Here is a 7,978-nt window from a genome sequence, read left to right as displayed (position 1 = left end):
TTCGCAACCTTTCGGTTACTAGCCCATCGCTCTAACCACTAGGCTACCTGCCGCCCCATTTACTGGTAGATACTGTATCATAACTTAAAACATCTTTCCTACCTACAGGGTACCGATGTCATTCTTCTGTGAGCTGTTCCATGCGACAACCAATTGAGAGCTCTTGTTGCCTGCAGATGATATTCCTCTGAAACTCGCACGTGAAAATATTTCACGTGTTTTGCGATTGTGTAAAAAAAAAAGACTGTTACAATTTTCCCTTCTCCTTTTTACTAATAGTGAGCGCACAACTTTCCAATAATTTCCCACACTCTTCCCTACTAGCAAGACAAAGAAATTGGGACAGAGTTTGAGGATATTTTTCAATGAAAGTAAAAGAGAGTAACGTTATGAGTAAAGTTAGGAATCCCAGATTTCAATAAGTGATTTATTTTCAAGAAAGGAGTGTCTATACTGTACGAGGCCTGGCGAAGCGCTTTTATGTCTGAATGAAACTGATAATTATGAGTGTTTTACTCCACCCGTCAAGGCCGAGTAACAAACGTATCCTGCCGAGACAACACTGAGACACTCTGGAGACTCTCGGTCTCAAGTACTACAACACAAACAAAGCTCTCCCTCGCCCTCCATTTGGCAAATCTGACCGAAACTCTTTCCTCCTGATTCCTGCTTACAAGCAAAAAACTTGAACAGGAAGTACAAGTAACACACAGAATATGAAAGTGGTCTGACGAAGCGGATCGTAAGCTACAGGACTGTTTCGCTAGCAATGAGTGGAATATGATCCGGGATTCATCCGATGGCATTGAGGTGTTTGCCACATCAGTCACCGGCTTCATACATTTAAAAAAAATAAAAAAAAGTTTTTGTTTAAAGTTTATTTAACTTGGCAAGTCAGTTTAGAACAAATTCTTATTTACAATGATGGCCTACCAATAACACACCAATAATACACCGGCCAAACCCGGATGACGCTGGGCCAATTGTGTGGCTCTCTATGGGACTCCCAATCACGGCCGGTTGTGATACAGCCTGGATTCGACCATACGTACATATCCTAACCAGAAGCCCTGGATTACAGTCAATATCCACACTGACCTAAAGGCTAGAGATGCCGCTTTCAAGAAGCGGGACACTAATCCAGACACTAATAACAAATCTTCCTCCGACGATCCATCAAACATGGACTAAGATCGAATCCTACTACACCGTCTCTAACGCTCGTCAGATGTGACATGGCTTGCAAATGATCACAAACTATAAAGGTAAACCCAGCCGAGAGCTGCCCAGGAACACGAGCCTACCAGATGAGCTAAATGCCTTCCATGCTCACTTCGAGGCAAGCAATACTGAACCATGAGTGAGAGCACCAGCTGTTCTGGACGGCTGTGGCATCACACTCTCCGTGGCCGGTGTGAGTAAGACCTTTAAACAGGTTAACATTCCCAAGGTCGCAGGGCCAGACGGATTACCAGGACGTGTACTCAGAGCGCTGACCAACTGAAAAAGTGTTTTCACTGACATTTTGTTGCACTGACTCTCTTGCACTGGTTCTATGCACACTCATTAGACTCTATCCCCCCCCCCCCCCCCCCCCCACACACACACACACACACACTCTCTCTCTCTCTCTGCTGCTACTCTGTTTATTATCTATCCAGCCTAGTCACTTTCTGTACTCCCTGTTCATCCACGACTCCAACACCGTCATTAAGTTTGTTGACGACACGACGGTGGTAGGCCTGATCACCGACAACGATGAGACAGACTGGCTGCCTCATCGCTTGGTATGGCAACTGCTTGGCATCTGACCGTAAGGCGCTACAGAGGGTAGTGTGTACGGCCCAGTACATCACTGGGGCCGCGCTCCCTGCCATCCAGGACCTTCATACCAGGCGGTGTCAGAGGAAGGCCATAAAAATTGTCAAAGACTCCAGCCACCCTAGTCATAGATTCTTCTCTCTGTTACCAGCACGGCAAGCGGTACCGATGCACCAAGTCTGGAACCAACAGGACCCTGAACAGCTTCTACCCCCAAGCCATAAGACTGCTAAAGAGTTAGTTAAAAAGTTAGTTAAATAGTGAACCAGTAGCTACCCGGACTATCTGCATTGACCCTTTTTGCACTAACCTTTTTGACTCATCACATAAGCTGCTGCTAGTGTTTATTATCTATCCTGTTGCCTAGTTACTTTATCCCTACCTATATGTACATATCTACCTCAATTACCTCGTACATTGACTCTGTACTGGTACTATGTTTATATAACCAAGTTATCATTGACTCTGTATTTGTACCCTGTGTATATAGCCAAGTTATAGTTACTCATTGTGTATTTATTCCTCGTGTTTACACCTGTTGTTTACGAAGCATGTAACAAATACATTTTTATTGTTATTTTAATGTCTTGGGCTGCTGGAGTCTTTGGCAATTTTTTTCCAGGATTTTTTTTCAGGCACTGCCTGGTGTGTACATCCTGGATGGGAGAACGCCCCCAGTGACACCCTGGGCCTTCCGGTCGCTGGCCGTTACACCAGGCGGTGATACAACTGCTCAGGATGCTTTCAATGCTGTAAAAGTTCTGGATGATCTGAGGGGCCAAATCGTTTCAAGGTACAAAGCTGAGAGATGGACTGGAGAAATGTAACCACTCTCAAATTCAAAAGCGAGAGCTATTGATATTAAAATGATAGTTTTACATGTTACATGTTTTCAGGCCATACAGGATGACAGAATTATAGTTTTAACAATGTTTTGAAGCCATACGGTGTTTTATTTACATTTACTTTGTTTACAAACATCGGAGTAAAACAAGCCTATATATTTGGGGTTCTGACAACAGTTGAACTTAAACTCATTTATTTAGTTTAATTCCTCTAGGATCAATGGGTATAGATTGTTAATTTATAAGTCCAAAATGGAAGTTTAACACTAAGGATTGTAACTTTAAACATTCCACGGTTGTTTAACTGATGCTCCCCGTCTCTCTCTGTCTGACTTGTTGTTATTGAGCCTCTCTTGAATTGTTTCAGTGTTTCTTATTGTTTTAAGTGTGATGATGAGGATGATGACGGATGAAGGCAGGCCTTCGGGCTGGTTGCAGTATTACGACCACCGTGTAGTAATTTAATATGAGACTAAGTTTACGTCATTTTTTTATAGTCTAATCTCTGCTTGTTGGTTTATGAATTATTACACAAGATAGATTATCACACGCACGCACGCACACACACACACACACACGTACGCGCGCACACACACACACACACACTGTATCTCTGGTTTTTGTGTCTTGTTGAAGGCTTTGTTGCCAAGAATGTTGTCTGGAGTAAGCCAAATGTCCAACTTTTCCCCAATGAAAACACACACACACACACACACACACACACACACACACACACACACACACACACACACACACACACACACACACACACACACACACACACACACACACACACACACACACACACACACACACACACACACACACACACAGGTCCGTGGTATGGATCTCTGCCTGGTGGACTGGCAGATCAGCTGCACACTCTGAACTTGTCAAATACTGCAGAGAGAAAGATGGAGAGGGGGAGAGGGAGAGGGAGAGAGAGAGAGAGAGAGGGGGAGAGGGGGAGAGACAGAGAGAGACAGAGAGAGACAGAGAGAGACAGAGAAAGACAGATGAAGAGAGAGAGAGAGGGAGAGGGGGAGGGGGATAGGGGGGAGAGAGAGAGAGAGAGAGGGGGAGAGACAGAGAGAGACAGAGAGAGACAGAGAGAGACAGAGAAAGACAGATGAAGAGAGAGAGAGAGGGAGAGGGAGAGGGGGAGGGGGATAGGGGGGAGAGAGAGAGAGGGGGAGAGGGATAGAGGGGGGAGAGAGAGAGGGAGAGGGAGAGGGGGAGACAGAGAGACAAGAGAAGTAAAAAAAAAGGAAAATCAGGAAATGCATTCTAAACAGTGAGTCCATCAAGTAGACTTGAGTTTAGTGGACTGGACCGGCAGATTGCTGTAATTCCATGACTATGGATCAGAATGTTGCTTGTTCAATCCCAGTGGTGGAGGCACATTTATTTTTATTTTAACCCTGTCCCAAACATTAACCATTCGGAATGAAATGGTTAACCCATAACCTTGTAAATGTAATCTTTTTGGAGAAACTTAAAAATTTGGCATTTGGATAAACATGGATAAACGTCTAATTTTGCAGTGAGACTGTGAGAGCTTGTCAAAAGTAGTGCACTTTGTAGGGAATAGGGTGCCATTTGGTGATATATCCCACAGTGAGAGGTTGATTTCACAGAGTCATATTCCTTTACATGTTTTGGAGAATAAAGTTGATTCTGATTCTGATTGACATGAATGAAAAGCCCAAGCTGTGACGATGGGAGATCCTGAAATAGAGAGGCTGACTGCTTGTGATCCCAAGTCTCTCCCTCGCTAGTTACATGCCGTGTGACACACACACACACACACCCAGACACACACTGTGTGAGAACTTGGCAGGGGCACAAGCTAAAATAAGAAGAAACCCACAACAGGAAGTTTCCTCACACGGTTACAACGGCAGACCTCGTTTCAAATACTATTTGAAATCATTAAAAATACTTTATTGGTACTTGATTGATCTTGTCTGGCTTATTGTACTAATATAATAGTCCCAAAGCTGCAAACCCCGCCCATCTGGCACACCAAGCAGGCTAAAGCTGAAAGGATTTAAATACTTTATCGGAACATGCTGTAACGGCAATAACACAGCAGGTCCAGAATTTTTATAACTCCTATGTGAATGAGAATACCTCTCTACGTATCTAGTCTCTAATTTATGTATTTACTCTACAGCCTTTAAAAAACGGGAACTGATTTTTAAATCATATTTGTTGAATCGAGGATGTTGGAAGACAGCGGCAGGTGGATCTATTTCTTTTAGCCAGCTGTTCCTGACAGGGAGGGAGGGAGGAAGGGGGGGGGAGGCAGGGGGTGTGAGAGAGAGAGGGAGGGGGGAGAGAGAGAGAGAGAGGGAAGGGGGAGTGAGAGAGAGAGGGAGGGGGGGAGAGAGAGAGGGAGAGAGAGGGAGGGGGAGGGAGGGAGAGAGAGAGAGAGAGAGAGAGAGAGACGGGGAGGGGGGAGAAAGAGAGGGAGGAAAGGAAAGCAGGGGGGAGTGAGAGAGGGAGGCAAGCGAGAGGTTTATTTTGGTGCCCAGTTGCACAGCGACATTTTAGCTGCTGGCGTTGTGCCACTGTAGAAATTCCTGATTTTCTGCACGTTAGCAAGTTGAAGAAGGATACATTCAATCATAAACCTGTAAATACAGTACATTATATATACAGTACATTATATATACAGTACATTATATATACAGTACATTATATATACAGTACATTATATATATACATTATATATACATATATACATTATATATACAGTACATTATATATATATACATTATATATACAGTACATTATATATACAGTACATTATATATACAGTACATTATATATATACATTATATATACATATATACATTATATATACAGTACATTATATATATATACATTATATATGCAGTACATTATATATATATACATTATATATGCAGTACATTATATATATACATTATATATACAGTACATTACATATACAGTACATTATATATACAGTACATTATATATATATATATATATATATATACACATTATATATACAGTACATTATATATATGTATAAATTATATATACAGCACATTATATATATACATTATATATACAGTACATTATATGTATACATTATATATACAGTACATTATATGTATACATTATATATACAGTACATTATATATATACATTATATATGCAGTACATTATATATATACATTATATATACAGTACATTACATATACAGTACATTATATATACAGTACATTATATATATATATACATTATATATACAGTACATTATATATATATACATTATATATACAGCACATTATATATATACATTATATATACAGTACATTATATATATATACATTATATATACAGTACATTATATATATATATATACATTATTATTATACATAATACTGACAGACCATCGTATTAATAATATATACAGTACATTATATATATATATATATATATATATATATATATATACATTATTATTATACATAATACTGACAGACCATCGTATTAATAATATATAAAGTACATTATACATATATATACATTATATATACAGTACATTATATATATATATATATATATATATATACATTATTATTATACATAATACTGACAGACCATCGTATTAATAATATATACAGTACATTATATATATATATACATTATTATTATACATAATACTGACAGGCCATCGTATTAATAATATATACAGTACATTATATATATATATATATACATTATTATTATACATAATACTGACAGATTGACAATCGTATTAATAATATTTGAACCTTTACAAATGAAATTAGAAGAGTAGCTTCTCCATCAATCCTAAAACACAATTAGCCGGTAGGATAGTGAGATGTATTACAGCCTCATAATAATGATACGTTCAACTCTTTTCATTGAAAAGCAAAGTGTTAAAGTTCACCGTCAAGAATAACATTGTAAGGTATTATATAACTGTGATAATATATTATTATACACATTATACACATATTATACACATATTATACACATAATATACACATAATATACACATATTATGCACATAATATACACATACTATACACATAATATACACATATTATACACATTAGTGAAAGAAGAGGTGAGTTTAATTATCTTATAACGTAAAACCACTTTGATTTTAAGAGGAAACACGTTATAAATGCAAAACATCCTTTTTATTAGACTATTAACTGTTAACTAATGAACTATTATACTGCCGATCTATCTGACCAGTCCTATTAGGCCATGTTAAGGCAGGCTTCTGTGAGGAAACACTGGTGTGTGTGTGGGAGCGAGGTAGAGAGAGCAGAAGAGGGAGGTAGAGAGAGAAGAGAGAGGTTGAGAGGTAGAGAGAGAGGTAGAGAGAAGAGAGGTAGAGAGAGAGAGAGTAGAGAGGTAGAGAGAGAGAGTAGAGAGGTAGAGAGAGAGTAGAGAGGTAGAGAGAGAGAAGAGAGGTAGAGAGAGAGTAGAGAGGTAGAGAGAGAGGTGGAGAGGTAGAGAGAGAGGTGGAGAGAGAGGTAGAGAGAGTAGAGAGAGAGGTGGAGAGAGAGTAGAGAGGTAGAGAGAGAGTAGAGAGGTAGAGAGAGGTGGAGAGAGAGTAGAGAGGTAGAGAGAGAGGTGGAGAGAGAGGTAGAGAGAGAGTAGAGAGGTGGAGAGAGAGTAGAGAGGTAGAGAGAGAAGAGAGGTAGAAAGAGAGAAGAGAGGTAGAGAGAGGTAGAGAGAGAGGGAGAGAGAGAGAAGAGAGGTAGAGAGAGGTAGAGAGAGAGTAGAGAGAGTAGAGGTAGAGAGAGAGGTGGAGAGGTAGAGAGGTAGAGAGAGAGGTGGAGAGAGAGAAGAGAGGTAGAGAGAGGTAGAGAGAGAGTAGAGAGGTAGAGAGAGAGTAGAGAGGTAGAGAGGTAGAGAGAGAGGTGGAGAGAGTAGAGAGTTAGAGAGAGAGTAGAGAGAGAGTAGAGAGGTAGAGAGAGAGTAGAGAGGTAGAGAGAGTAGAGAGCGAGTAGAGAGAGAGTAGAGAGAGTAGAGAGAGAGTAGAGAGAGAGTAGAGAGAGAGTAGAGAGGTAGAGAGAGTCAAACAAACAACCTGGAACCTGAAAACACCATCTTAACTGGAACCTGAAAACACCATCCTACCTGGATCCTGAAAACACCATCCTACCTGGAACCTGAAAACACCATCCAACCTGGAACCTGAAAACACCATCCAACCTGGAACCTGAAAACACCATCCAACCTGGAACCTGAAAACACCATCCTACCTGGAACCTGAAAACACCATCCTACCTGGA

Source organism: Salvelinus fontinalis, chromosome 27, assembly GCF_029448725.1.
Source record: "Salvelinus fontinalis isolate EN_2023a chromosome 27, ASM2944872v1, whole genome shotgun sequence".
Classification (NCBI taxonomy): Eukaryota; Metazoa; Chordata; class Actinopteri; order Salmoniformes; family Salmonidae; genus Salvelinus; species Salvelinus fontinalis.
This window is presented reverse-complemented; position numbering follows the sequence as displayed.